Source organism: Phascolarctos cinereus, unplaced genomic scaffold (genome assembly GCF_003287225.1).
Source record: "Phascolarctos cinereus isolate Bilbo 61053 unplaced genomic scaffold, phaCin_HiC Scaffold_726;HRSCAF=1367, whole genome shotgun sequence".
Lineage (NCBI taxonomy): Eukaryota > Metazoa > Chordata > Mammalia > Diprotodontia > Phascolarctidae > Phascolarctos > Phascolarctos cinereus.
Window position 1 is genome coordinate 295,665,160 of NW_027556098.1, and position 15,486 is coordinate 295,680,645.

The following is a 15,486-nucleotide window of genomic DNA, read 5'->3' on the forward strand; positions in this document are numbered from 1 at the left end:
TGATCACTGAAAAGGTAAACAGCATCTCCAGGATGACTCTGAAAATACTGCCACGTGACATATCAATACAACCTGCCAAAAGGCTGAGGAATTAAGAACTGTGCTGAAACTTCAAGAGCATTAACACGAGGGAGAATATCAACCTTCTAATTACTACTTTTAGCAGCAGGTCTCCTTCCATTCTCTAATGCTCTGTGTAGAATACTCCTGTACTTCTTGCTATTCCCGTCTTACTGATGCTGAACTCCTGACTGCTAAAAATCAAAGCCTCTCTTTAATCTCAACTTCCTGCTTTCTCATTCCTGTACACTTCGACTCTACTTCCCCATTGCCCCCTTCTAAATTGGCCTGCTTCTCTCATGGTGCCTTCTGGAATTCTCATTCCATCATCAACAAACTTCTTTTAATTTTAGTAATCTTCCACTCTTGCTTCTCTGCCTTCTGCATTCATTAAGACCTGAGACACGGCTCTCCCGGCATGACACTGCATTCCTGGCTATCCTTTCCAATAATTGATGAACTTCCTCTTAGTCTTGCTTTTTTCACTGATCATGGTAAGTGAGTCAGAATACCCCTAGATTCTCATCACTACTTCTAGTCTCTCCCTCTACTGCCATGACCAAACACCCTATTCTCCTTTGAGTTTCGCTACAATCCAATCACTACTGACCCTCAATGACATTCTTGCTCCTTTCTCTGTGATTTCAGTGCTTGACTCACATTATCTTTCTCTATCCCAATTCCTTATTTCATCATAACAAGCTTCGACATCCATATTGATGTTCCTTCAAAAGCCAAGTTCCTTTCCCTAATCTATTCAAGTCTCGTGATCTACTCCTCCGCTCTTTTCCAGCTACACATAAGGATTGTCAAACACTTTATCTGGCAGTCACTCACAGCTGTTCCAATTTCATGTTGAAGAACTCTGAATTTCCCTTATCTGATTATAATATTTTATCATCCCATCTCTTCCATTTGTTTTTTTCTTCCTAAATGTATTTTTCTTGGCTATTATTATCTTCATTCCTTCTATCCCTAAGCACTTCACTGCCCTGGCAACAATACTGTTCCTCACGTTCTAATCTCAACACTTAGTTGAACCAGTTCAACTCTACACTTTCCTTGGCTCTAAGATATCTTTCTTCACTGTTTTATCATGCAAATAAAATCATAGACTACTCCCACCATCTACCTCTTTCACTTAACTCACCTATTATGGTATTAAAATAGAGAAAGTCACAAAATTATACTGAATACATTCACTATAGATCTATGCTTTCTAATCTCAATTAGCCCTTCATGTCAGCAATGAAATTCTTCAACTCTTTCCTAATCAATTCTTTATCCCACTCACCACAGCATCTGTTTCAAATCTTCTTTCCTCAAGCTTTCCATATGAATCCTTCAGCTTCTCAGCTAAAGACCTTACTTCATACTTTTACCACAAAATGATGTCATTTTCTGACGGATCCATCTTCTTCCACTCTTCAGCTCAAATCCCTCCTAAATCATCCCCCATTATATCTCCCTTAACTCCAGTCTTAAATGAAAAGATGTCCTCTCTCCTTGCCAAAGACAACCCCTCTTCATTGGTTCTTATTGAGTCATTTCAGTTGTGCCTGCCCCTTCATGATCCCATTTGAGGTTTCCTTGGCAGAGATACTGAAGTGGTTTGTAATTTTCTTCTCCAACCCATTTTACATATGAGGAAACTAAAACGAACAGGGCTAAGTATATTGCTCAGGGTTAGTAAGTGTCTGAGGCTGGATTTGAACTCACAAAAATGAGTCTTCCTGTATAAGCCTATTATACCTACACTGTGCCATCTAACTGCACCATCTCCATGTAGCTTAGGTCTTATTTTGTCCCATCTCCAGCAAATTGCCCTCACAATTTTTCTTCCATACTTTCAATCTCACTGTCTACTATTTCCTTCCTGGTTCCTATAAGCATGCCCAAGTCTCCTCATCCATAAAAATCCTTCACTAGATTCTATAATCTCTGCTATTATCTTTTATCTCTCCTCTACTTCTTAGATAAACTCTTTGGGTTTACACTTGGTCCCTCCTCTTCCTCTCTTTTCATTTACCTTTTGCTACCTGGCTTCAAACATTATTATTCAACTGAAACTTGTCTCTCCAAAGATAGCAATTATCTCTTCATTTCCAAATCTAAAGGCCATTTTTCAATATTTATTTTTCTTGACTCCTCTAAAGCACTGCCATTGTTGACTACCATTTCTTTCTGAAAAAAAAATTTCCCTGAGTTTCTGGGACACTACCATTTTTTTTTTTACCTGTCTGCCAGCTCCTTTTTAGGTACCTTTGCCAAGCTGTCATCCTTGTCATATTCACTAACTGTGGAAACTCCCTAAATCTCTGTCCCGGTCTGTCCTTTTATTCTTTCTATGTCATCAGATTTCAATTTCATGTCTATTGAAAATGCAATAATTAAATATTCAATTTCTAAATTAACATTGAGTATTTCATTTCCATCCATTCATTCATCCCTTCAGTCTTTCAATCATTTTATATACATTATCTCCCTTTATTAGAATATAAAGTCCTATATATAAATTCACATATGGTCTTTCTTTTCTATTTGTTTCCCTAGTGTTTAGAAGTACTTGTCATATGATATGCATGTAATATTTTTTCAATAATTATTTTTTCAGGGATACTTGTAGGGACCTGTAAATTTTCAGTTCTTCCAAGGTGGTATGATAAGGGGCGAGGTGTTTACTCCTTTCCTGGCCTGTGACCACGAGTATTCCTTTCTGTCCCATACCTGTGAGGAGAGGTTCCTCTTCACAGCCACTACAAGCTCCACCATGCCAGTGCTCCTCCTCACCCCAGCACTGCCGCCCAGAACTGTGACCCAGATCCAAAGACGGGTAAAGCAAGAGATTTCTGCCTCAGCACTGGCAAAGAGATCTCTGCAGTCCCTCTCTGATCAGCCACTGGATTTCTCCCTCAGTCTGTGGGCCAGAAGCTTGGGAAGCAGCTGCCCCACCCCCCCAGGGCCAGGCTCTTGGGGAATGGAGCTGAGACCCCGCCTTCCTCTCTGACCACTGACAGAAACAGACTTTTCCCACTGACCTTCTAAGTTGTCTTTGGCATTCGTGGATTGAGGAGTCTGGAAACCTCCACAGCTGCCTTGCAATTCAGTCCTCTGAGGCCTCCTCCAGGTTTGCTGTGGCCCGCGTGCCCATGCTGCGCTGAGCTGCTCTCCCAACCCGGCATGATATACCTTTCTGATCAATCATCCAGGTTCTCTTGGGCTGGAAATTTGCTTCATTCTGTCTTTTTGTGGGTTCTGCTGCTTCAGAATTTGTTTAGAGCCATTTTTTATGAGTATTTGGAGGGGTTTGGGGGACAGCTCAAGCAAGTCACTGCTTTCACTCAGCCATCTTGGCTCCACCCTCTTCAAATTGACATTTAAAGCATTTCATCTTTTGAAAAATGTTCTCAAGGGAAAAAGTCAACCTTTATCAAAAAAGTTTTCATCTTTTTGCCCTTTACTCTCAAGAATATCTTTGCTTTACCAATCTGCCCATTTCTCATTTGCCAATATCAGTAACCAACAAGAATTTATTAAATGCTTGCTATGGGCCAAGAGCTTTGATAAACACTAGGGATGAAAAGATAGATGAAAACTTAGTCCCTGCTTCCAAAGAGATTACATTCTAAGGAGGAAAAAAAACATGCAAAAAATGTACATATAAGATATATACAGTATAAATGGAAAATGATGTGTATAATACTTCCAACATTGTAGGAATTCCACATCATTCTCTGAAGTACTTAGCATTGAACTATACCTGACAAATTCTTTGATTAAATGAACAAGAGATTCCATAAATTCTTTCTATTCCATTCTTTAGGGTATAGAAGACTTTTTGGCACAAAACTTTTCTAATCTATCCAAATAAAGTGGTTTTCCATCTTCTAACCTTGGTCAGTAGTTATTAACTATTTAATTCATTTGACAATGGATCATTTTTTGTCTTATCAAATGAAATAATGTGTGAAAAGTGTAAGACATAGCATAAATGGAAGTTATTATTGCCATCTGATGAATTTTAGTATTATTTAAATATTTTATTGTTATTTCATTTCCATATATTTGTATCTTCTCTCTTTGTATTTCAGCTCTCACAACTTTTTGGAATGCTGGCACTAAGGAACCATACAAAATACTATTTTATATGTTGTACAACATCTAATTTTTCCTGATTAGACTCAAATGTTCTATATTCTGTTAGAAATCAACATGAAGTAAATTTCTGAAGGTGGACACATATTAGCTTTTTTATAAATTTAAAAATATTTATTTCATTAAATATTTGCCACTTGTATGTAAAAATTATATATATATATATATATATATATACATACATTATATATATGCATGTATGTATGTATTTAAAGTTTGATTCTCAAATTCTCTATTTCTGTACCATCCTCTCTCCTTGATAAGGCAAATAATTTGTTATCACTTATATATGTGAAGTAATGAAAGACATATTTTCTTATTAGCCATACACCAAGAAAAAACATTCATAAAACAATAAAAATAAAGTAAAAAATGTATGTTTCAGTCTACATACAGAGTTCATAAGTTATTTCTCTGGAGGGAAATAGCATTTTTCATCATGCAACCTTTGGAATTGTCCCAGGTCATTATCTTGATGAGAGTAGCTAAATCTTTCCCAGTTATTTTCTTTACAATTCTGATTATTGCAGAATATTTCTGTTCATGTGTACAATGTTCTCCTGGTTCTGCTCATTTAATTGCATATCAGGTCATGTGAATCTTTCCAGATTTTTTCTGAAACTATCTTATTCATCATTTTTAAAATTAATTTATTTACGGTTTTCAACAATCACTTCCAAAAGCTTTTGAATTTAAAATTTTCTCCCTCTCCCTATTTCCCTCCCAAAGATGGTGTGAAATCTGACATAAGCTCTATATGTATATTCTTATTAAACATGTTTTCACTTTAGTTATATTGAAAAAAAGAATTAGAACTCATAAGAAGAACCATAAGAAAGAAGAAACAAAACAAAACAGAAGAAAAAAAAGCAAATAGTGTGCTTTGATCTGCATTCAAACTCCATAGTTCCTCTTCTGGATTTGGATAGCATTTTCTATTATGAGACTTTTGGAGATGTCTTAGATCCTTGTATTGCTAAGAAGAGCTGTCTATCAAAGTTAGTCATCACACAATATGGCTGTTACTGTGTATAATGTTCTCCAGGTTCTGCTCACTTCCATCAGCATCAGTTCATACAAGTCTTTCCAGGTTTTTTTTGAAGTCTGCCTGCTCATAATTTCTTATAGCACAATAGTATCCCATTACATTCATTTACCACAACTTGTTAGGTCATTCTTTAATTGATGTTCGTCCCCTCAATTTCCAATTCTTTGCCACCACAGAAAGAGCTGCTATAAATATTGTTTGTACGTGTGGGTTCTTTTCCCATTTTTATAATCTCTTGAGGATACAGTCCTATAAGTGCTATTGCTGGGTCAAAGAGTATGCACATTTTTATAACCTTTTGGGCATAGTATCAAAATGGTTAAATCAGTTCACAACTTTACCAACAATGCATTAAAGTTCCAATTTTCCCATATCTCCAACATTTGTCATTTTCCTGTTTTGTCATGTTAGTCAATCTGATAGGTGTGATGTGGTACCACAGAGTTGTTTTGATTTGTATTTCTCTAATCAGTAATTATTTTGAACATTTTATCATATGACTATAGATAGTTTTAATTTCTTCATCTCAAAACTGCCTGATCATATCCTTTGACCATTTATCAATTGGGAAATGACTTGTATTCTTATAAATTTGACTTAGTTTTCTATATATTTTAGAATTGAGGCCCTTACCAGAAACAATGGTTGTAAAAATCCTTTCCATGTGTTTTTGTTTCTCTTCTAATCTTGGTTGCATTGGCTTTGTTTGTTCAAAAAATTTTCAATTTACTGTAATCAAAATTGTCCATTTTGCATTTCTTAATGTTTTCTAACTCTTGTTTGGCCACACATTCTTTTGTTCTACATAAATCTGAGAGGTGAACTATTTCTTGCTCTCCCAGTTTACTCATAGTATCAGCCTTTATATCTAAATTGTGAACGTATTTTGACTTTATTTTGGTATATGATGTAAAGTTTTCATGTATGCCCAGTTTCTGTCATATTCTTTTCCAGTTTTCCCAGCAGTTTTTGTTAAATTGTGAGTTCTTATCCTAGAAACTGGGGTCTTTGGGTTTATCCAAAAGTAGATTACTATAGTCTGTGACTACTATTTCTTGTGTACCGAACGTATTCCACTGATCCACCACTCTATTTCTTAGCCAGTACCAAGTAGTTTTAATGATTGCTGCATTATAATACAATTTAAAATCTGGAAAGGCTAGGCTGCCTTCCTTAGAATTTCTTTTCATTAGTTCCTTTGATATTTTGGACCTTTTGTTCTTCCAAATGATTCTTGTTATTATTTTTTCTAACTCTATAAAATAATTTTTGGTAGTTTGATTGGTATGGCACTGAATAAGTAAATTAGCTTAGGTAGAATTGTCATTTTTATTATATTAGCTTGGTCTACCCATGAGCAACTGATGTTTTTCCAATTATTTAGATCTGACTTTATTGTGTGGAAAGTGTTTTGTAATTGTGTTCATATACTTCCTGAGTTTGTTTTGGCAGGTAGACTCCTAAATATTTCATAATGACTACAGTAACTAAATCTCTTGCTGTTGAACTTGGTTGGTAATTTATAGAAATGCTGATGATTTATGTGGGTTTATTTTGTGTTCTGCAACTTTGCTAAAGTTGTGTATTATTTCAAGTAGTTTTTTTTTTACTTGATTCTCTAAGTATATCATGTCATCTGCAAAAAGTGATACCTTTGTTTCTTCTTGGCCTATTCTAACACTTTAATTTTTTTTTCTTCTCTTATTGCTAAAGCTACTGTTTCTAATACCATTTTGAACACCAGTGATGATAATAGACATCCTTGTTTCACCACTGATCTTATTGAACATGTTTCTAGGTTATCCCAATTACATATAATGCTTGCTGAAGCTTTTAGGTAAATGCTACTTGTCATTTTAAAGAAGACTCCAATTATTGCTATGTTCTCTAGTGTTTTTAATAGGAATGGATGTTGTATTTTATCAAAAGCTTTTTCTGCATCTATTGAGATAATCACATGGTTTCTCTTAGTTTTGTTGTTGATATGCTGATAGTTTTTCTAATATTGAACCAGCTCTGCCTTCCTGGTATAAATCCTACCTGTTCATGGTGTATTGTTCTTGTGATAAGTTGCTGTAATCTTTTTTGTTAATTTTTTATTTAAAATTTTTGCATCTACATTAATTAGGGAAATTGATCTATAATTTTCTTTCTCTGTTTTGATTCTTCCCAGTTTAGGTAACAGCACCATATTTGTATCATTAAAAAGAATTTGCTGAGACCCCTTCTTCATTTATTTTCCCAAGTAGTCTATATAGTATTGGAATTAATTGTTCTTTAAATGTTTGATAGAATTCACTTGTAAATCCATTTGGCCCTGAAGATCTTTTCCTAGGGAGTTCATTGATGGCTTGTTCAATTTCTTTTTCTGAGATGATATTATTTAAGAATTTTTACTTCCTCTTTTGTTAATTTGGGCAATTTATATTTTTGTAAATATTCATATGTTTCACTAAGATTGTCAAATTTATTGGCATACAGTTGGGCAAAATAGTTCCTAATTATTGTTTTGATTTCCTCTTCATTGGTGGTGAATTCACTATTTTCAGTTTTGATACTGGTAATTTGGTCTTCTTTTTTTATAAATTAAATGAATCAAAAGTTTGTTTTGTTTTTTTTCATAAAACTAGCTCTTAGTTTTATTTATTAGTTCAATAGTTTTCTTAATTTCCATTTTCTTAATTTCTCCTTTGGTTTTCAGTATTTCTAATTTGGTATTTAATTGGGGATTTTGAATTTGTTCTTTTTCTAGTGTTTTTTTAGTTGCATCCCCAATTCATTGTTCTTCTCTTTCTCTATTTTATTCATGTAGCCATTTAGAGATATACAACCTTCCCTAAGAACTGCTTTTGCCACATCCCATAAATTTTGGTATGTTGTTTCATTATTGTCATTCTCTTGGATGAAGTTATTCATTGTTTCTATGATTTGTTGTTTGACACATTCATTCCTTATTACATTATTTAGTTTCCAATTAATTTTAGTCTACCTTTCCATGGCCCTTTATTACATGTAATTTTTATTGCATCATTATCTGAAAAAGATACATTTAATATTTCTGCCTTTCTGCATTGAATTGTGAGGTTTTTATGTCCTAGTACATGGTTAATTTTTGTGTAAGTGTCATGTATCACTGAGAAGAAAGTATATTCCTTTCTACCCACATTCAATTTTCTCCAGAGGTCTATCATATCTAACTTTTCTAAAATTCTATTCACCTCCTTAACTTTTTTCTTGTTTATGTTCTCAGAGAGGGGGAGGTTGACGTCCCCCACTAGTATAGTTTTGCTTTCTATTTCTTTCTGTAACTCCCTGAACTTCTCCTCTAAGAATTTAGATGCTGTACCACTTGGTGCATATATGTTTAATAATGATATTATTTCATTGCCAATGATGCCTTTTAGCAAGATGTAGTTTCCTTCCTTGTGTCTTTTGATAAGATCTACTTTTGCTTTTGCTTTGTCTGAGATCAGGATTGCTACCTCTGTTTTTTTTTTTTATTTCAGCTGAAGCATAATATATTCTGCTGCAGCCTTTTACCTTTACACTGTGTGTATGCCTCTGTTTCAAATGTTTCTTGTAAACAATATGTTGTAGGATTATGGTTTTTAATCCGTTCTGCTATCCATTTCCATTTTATGGGAGACCTAATCCTATTCACATTCACAGTTATGATTACTATCTGCATCTTTCTCTCCATCCTATTCCCCTCTCCCCCGTTTATGATTTTCTTTCTCCTTTTCTCCCTTACCCTACTCACTAGAGTTTTGCTTTTGATCACTGCCTCCCTCAATCTGCCTTCCCTTCTATCAACTCTCCCCCTTTTCTTTCCCTTTTCCCTTACTACTTCTTCCCTCTCTTTTATCCCCCCTTCTCTTTCCCTTCCCCTTTCCCCTCCTACTGCCTATATGGCAAATAAAAATTCTATACTTAACTATGTTATTTCCTCCTTGAGCCAAATCCAAGGAGGTTAAAGTTCAAACAATGCTCATCTCCCTCCCTTCTTTCCCTCTACTGTAATATGTCTTTGTGCCTCTTCATGTGATATAATTTACCATTTTCTGCTTCTTCCTTTCCTCTTCTCCTATTATAATTTCTTTTCACCAGTTCATTAAGTTTTTTATTATCACCTCAAAGTCAACTTAATCCCACCACCCTCTGTCCACATATATCCCTTCTAAGTGTCGTAATAAAGACACAGTTCTCAAGAGTTATAAGTATCATCTTCCCGTGTGGAGATGAAAACAGTTTAAACTTATTGAATAACATTTTCCCCTTTCCTTTTTACCTTTTTATGCCTCTCTTAAGTCTTGTATTGAAGATCAAATTTCCTGGTCTTTTCATTGGGAAAGTTTGGAAGTCCTCTATTTTGTTGAATGTCTATCTCCTTCCCTGAAAGATAATGCTCAATTTTGCTAGGTAGTTGATCCTTGGTTGTAATCCAGTCTCCTTTGCCATATGGAATATCATAGTCCAAGACCTTGATCTTTTAATGTAGAGTCTGCAACGTCTGGCGTAATCCTGACTGTGGTTCCACAACATTTGAATTTTTTCTTCCTGGCTGCTTGCAGGATTTTCTCCTTGACCTTATAATTCTGAAATTTGACTACAATATTCCTTGGCATTTTCAATTTGGAATCTCTTTCAGGAGGTGATTGGTGGATTCTTTCTATGATGATTTTACTCTCTGGTTCTAGGCCTCAGGTCAGTTTTCCTTGATAATCTCCTGAAAGATGCTTTCCGGGCTCTTTTTTTCATCATGACTTTCAGGTAGACCAATAATTCTTAAGTTCTGTCTCCTAGATCTATTTTCCAGATCAGCTGTTTTTCCAATGAGATATTTTACATTTTCTTCATTTTTTTTCATTCTTTTGATTTTGTTTGATTGATTTTTTTATGTCTCATAAAGTCATTAGCTTCCAAGTCCCGATTCTATTTTTTGTTATTTTTTTCTTTCCTGGTCATTTTATTTTATTTTTTTCTTTTTAAATTTATTTTTAGTTTTCAAAGTTTACTTCCACAAGATTTGAGTTCCAAATTTTCACCCCATCTCACCCCTCCCCCCACCCCAAGATAGCATGCATTCTGAATATCCTTTCCCCTAGTTTTCCCTCCCTTCTATCTCTCCCTCCCTTCTCTTATTCCCTTCCACTTCTGCTTTCCTGTAAGGCAAGATAGATTTCTGTACCCCATTTCCTGTATTTCTTATTTTTAAGTTGCATGTGAAAACATTTTTTAAATATGTGTTTTTAAAACTTAAGGTTCCAAATTTTCTCCCTTCCTCACTCCCTAGCCACCCTCATTGAAAAGGCAAGCAAATTCAATATAGGTTACACATGGGGAATCATGCAAAACTCTTCCGTAGTAGTCATGCTGTGAAAAACTAACTCTATTTCCCTAAATCCTATCCCACTTCCACATTTATTCTATTCTTTCTTTTGACCCTTTTCCTTTTCAGAAGTGTTTGCTTCTGATTAGCCTCTTTCCCAATATGCACTCTCTATCATTCCCCTGCTCTCTTGTGCCCTTCTCACCCTGTTTTCCTGTAGGATAAGACAGCTTTCCATACCCAATTGAGTGTGTATGTTATTCCCTCCTTATGCCAAATACTATGAGAATAAGATTGACTCATTCCCTCTCACCTTCCCCTGATTCCCCTCCACTGTAAGAGCATTTTCTTTTTTTTTGTGAGATAATTTACCCCATTCTACTTCTTCCTTTCTCCTTCTCTCAGTATAATCCTCTCTCACCCCTTATTTTATTGTCTAGATATGGCCCCTTTATCTTCAAGTCACCCTGTGTACTCTATCTATCTATCTATCTATCTATCTATCTATCTATCTATCTATCTATCTCTATATCGATACCTATGTGTACATATAATTATTTCCCTCCAACAACTCTAATACTGACAAAGGTCTCATGAGTTATAAATATCATCTTTCCATGCAGGAATGTAAGCAGTTCAACCTTAATAAGTCTCTTATGATATCTCTTTCTTGTTTACCTCTTCATGTTCCACTTGAGTCTTGTATTTGAAAGTCAAATTTTCTATTCAGCTCTGGTCTTTTCATCAAGAATGCTTAAAAGTCCTCTGTTTCACTGAATGACCATTTTTTTCCCCCAAAGGATTAAACTCGGTTCTGCTGGGTCGATGATTCTTAGTTGTAATCCTATCTCCTTTGCCCTCTGGAATGCTATATTCCAAGCCCTGTGGTCCCTTCGTATAGAAGCTGCTAAATCTTGTGTTATCCTGATTGTGTTTCCACAATACTTGAATTGTTTCTTTCTGGCTGCTTGTAACATTTTCTCCTTAACCTGGGAACTCAGGAATTTGGCTACAATATTCCTAAGAGTTTTTATTTGGGGATTTCTTTCAAGAGGAAATCAGTGGATTCTTTCCATTTCTATTTTGCCATCTGGTTCTAAAATATCAGAGCAGTTTTCCTTGATAATTTCTTTAAAGATGATGTCTAGGCTCTTTTTTTGGTCATGGCTTTCAGAGAGTCAAATAATTTTTAAATTATCTCTCCTGGATCTATTTTCCAGGATGAGATATTTCACATTGTTTTCTAATTTTTCATTCTTTTGGATTTATTTTTACAGTGTCTTGATTTCTCATAAAGTCACTATCTTCCAATCGCTCTATTCTAATTTTTAAGGAAGTAGTTTCTTCAGTAAGTTTTTTGACTTCCTTTTCCATTTGATCATTTTTGCTTTTTGGGGCATTTTCTGTTTGGCCAATTTTGCTTTTTTAAGGCATTCTTCTCCTCATTGGCTTTTTGAACCTCTTTTGCCATTTGGGTTAGGCTATTTTTTAAGGTGTTACTTTCTTTGGTATTTTTTTATGTCTCCTTTAGCATCACTCCCAGTTTTTTCTCTGCCTCTCTTACTTGCTTCTCAAAATCCTTTTTGAGCTCTTCCATGGCCTCAGACTAATTCATATTTTTCTTGGAGGCTTTGGATGTAGGAGCTTTGGCTTCATTATCTTCTTCTGGTTGTATGTTTTAATCTTCTTTGTCACCAAAGTGAGATAATATAATCTGACTGTTTTTGAGCTGCCTACTCATGATCCTGGGCAATTACTTGAGTTATAAACTCTTTGTTAAGGTAGGAGTCTGTTTCCATTGTGTAGAATTTAATATCCCAAGCTTCAGGGGTTTTGTGCAGCTGTTTTCAGAGATACTTCTAGGACCTGTAAATTTTCAATTCTTCCAAGGTGCTATGATCAAGGGCAAGGTGTTTACTCCTTTGTTGGCCCGTGCTCTGGTCTATGAGTGACCACAAGCACTCTTTTCTACCTTGGAACTGTGAGGAAGATTTCTTCTCCACAGCCACTACAAACTATACCATGACACAACTCCTCCTTGCCCCAGGATTGCCACCCAGAACTGTGACCCAGATCCAAGCATAGACAAAGCAAGAGAATCCTGTACCAGAAGAGAGATCCTTGCAATCCCTCTCTGATCATCCACTTGATTCCCCCTCATTCTGTGGGCCTGAAGCTCAGGAGGCAGCTTGGGAAATGGAGCTGAGACCATCTTGCTTCTCTCTCAGCCCCACAGAAACAGACTTTTCCCACTGACCTTCTAAGTTGTCTTTGGCATTAGTGGGTTGTGAATCCTGGAAACCACCACAACTGCCTGTGATTCAGTCCTGTAAGGCCTTCTTCAGGTTCTCTGTGGCCTGAGTGCCTATGCCAAACTGCGGTTCATTCCCAACCTGGCGTGATATACCTTTCCAATCAACCATCCAGGTTGTCTTGGGCTGGAAATTTGTTTCACTCTGTCTTTTTGTGGGTTCTGCTGGTTTAGAATTTGTTTAGAGTAATTTTAATAGGTATTTGGAGGGGTTTGGGGACAGCTCAAGCAAGTCACTCCTTTCACTCTGCCATCTTGGCTCTGCCCCCTGATTCTATTTTTCAATGAATTATTTTCTTCAGTTAGCTTTTGTACCTCCTTTTCCATTTGGCTAATTTTACTTTTTAAGGAATTGTTTTCTACAGTTAATTTTTGTCCTTCCTTTTCCAAGTTATTGACTCTGTCTTGCATACTTCTCATTTCTTTTCCCAATTTTTCTTCTATTTCTATTTGACTTTTAAAATCCTTCTTGAATTCTTCCAAGCAGGCTTTTTTGGGCTTCATACCAGTTTATATTCCCCTCTGAGGTTTGAGATTTTGGTATATTGACAATGTTATCCTCTCCTGAATTTGTGTTTTGATCTTCCCTCTCACCAAGATACTTTTCTATGATCATTGTTTTTCTATGTTGCTTCTTGCTAATGTTGTTTTTATTTTTTTTATTTTATTTTATTTCCTGGCTTTTAAAGTTGATCCCTACTTCTGTGACACAGGGGACACCATTGCAGGCTTCTTGTGCTGAGGGCTATGGGTCTGGTTACTGGATTGCTGAGATAGGGCTTGCCACTGGTTTGCTGGAATGCTTCCCTTCCTGTACTGATCCCCTCAAGCCACAGCAAGAGAGACTTTTCCAGTTAATCTCCCTAGTCTCAGGAGATAAAAGACTGTGTATCTAATCTTTCTGCTGACTCTACTATTTCAGGATTTTTCCTGGTGCACTATTTTCTGGGTTTTTCAAGTTCAGTAAGGGAGGATGGGAGCTACTTACCTCTTACTCCATCATATTGGCTCCCGGAAGTCATAATAGGTGACTTTCAAACATTCAGTCTGTTGGCTAATAGCTTCAACAGCAATGCCTCTGCCACTGCTGCCATTGCTGCCGCTGCCACCACTGTACTGCTGCTGATGATTCAGTCCACCAGAACCTGCTTCAGCTTTGCTCAGGCCGGGTCCGTGCTGTGTTCTGTGTGCTGGACACTCCTCTCTCAGGTCATGCAACAAACCTTTCCTGTTGACCTTTCAGGTTGTCTTGGGCTGGAAATCTGCCTCAATCCACATCTTTGTGGATTCTGCTACTCTAGAGTTTGTTAAGAGCCATTTTTTTAGAGGTATTTGAAGAGATTTGGGGGAGAGCTCTGGTAGTCCCTTCTTTTACTCTGCCATCTAGGCTCTGCCTAAAATTCACTTTTAAAACTTTTCCTATTCATCATTTCTTATAGTACAATAGTATTTCATCACAATTATATACCACAACTTGTTCAACAGTTACCCAGTAGATGGGCATCCCCCTGATTTCCAATTCTTCACTACTACAAGTAGAGCTGCTATAAGCATTTTTATTGGCAAATAATTGTTTCCCTTTCATTTGATTTCTTAGAGATATAAATGTAGTATTAAATCCAGATAAGTATCTTAAGGTTTTTCTGACTCCAGATCCAGGATTTTGCCTATTGTACCACCTACTTTTTAATTTTTTCTTATAAATTGAACTCTTCTCAAAACCTCAACCTCTAATAGAAACTCCTTTTATGGTAAGGCAAGTAGATATATCAATTCAACTTATCATGTCCTTCATCTACAACCTGACTACCAAGAAGCATTATGCCTCCTTATTGGTGATCAGAACCAATATTGGTACCAAATTTAATCTTATTTATGTTTTCTTTTAATCTTAATTTCTATTCTTGAAGTCATTACCTATGTTGTATTTCTGGTTCTTCACTGTATTCAGTTTATATAACTACCCATATTTCTCTAAATTACTCATATTTATAATTTCTTACTGCATAATAACATTTCTTTATATTTGTATATGGTAGTTTGTTCAGGTATTCATTAATCAATGGCATTAACTGTATCCTGAAGCATTTGCCACCATCAAAAGTGCTGCTATAAATATTTTGGAATATTAGACCTTTATTTTAGTCTTTAATATCCTTGTGTTGTCTTATAATGAGATATCTTGGTCTAAGGTTATCAATAGTTTATGAACTTTTCTGACATAGTTTCAAGTAGTTTTCTACATTGATTGAACCAGTTCTCAACTCCACCAATACCATTTAATGTACCTGCATTCCTATAGCCTCTCTAAGGTGGGTGATTTAATGAATGCTTTTGCAAGCATAACTACAATGTCATCTCTGATGTGCTTTCTTGGAAGGATCAGTAGTAATTTAAAGACCATTTTGCAAAAGCAGTCTGACTAGTTGATAGATAAATATAGTATAATGGCACCTGAGAAAAGTTGCTTAGATTGGCTGGTTGTTATTTTGCCACAGCAGACAAAATTATGGATGATTTATCTTTTATTTATTAATGTAGATGAAACAATTACCTTTCCTTAACAATACCATTTGATTTACT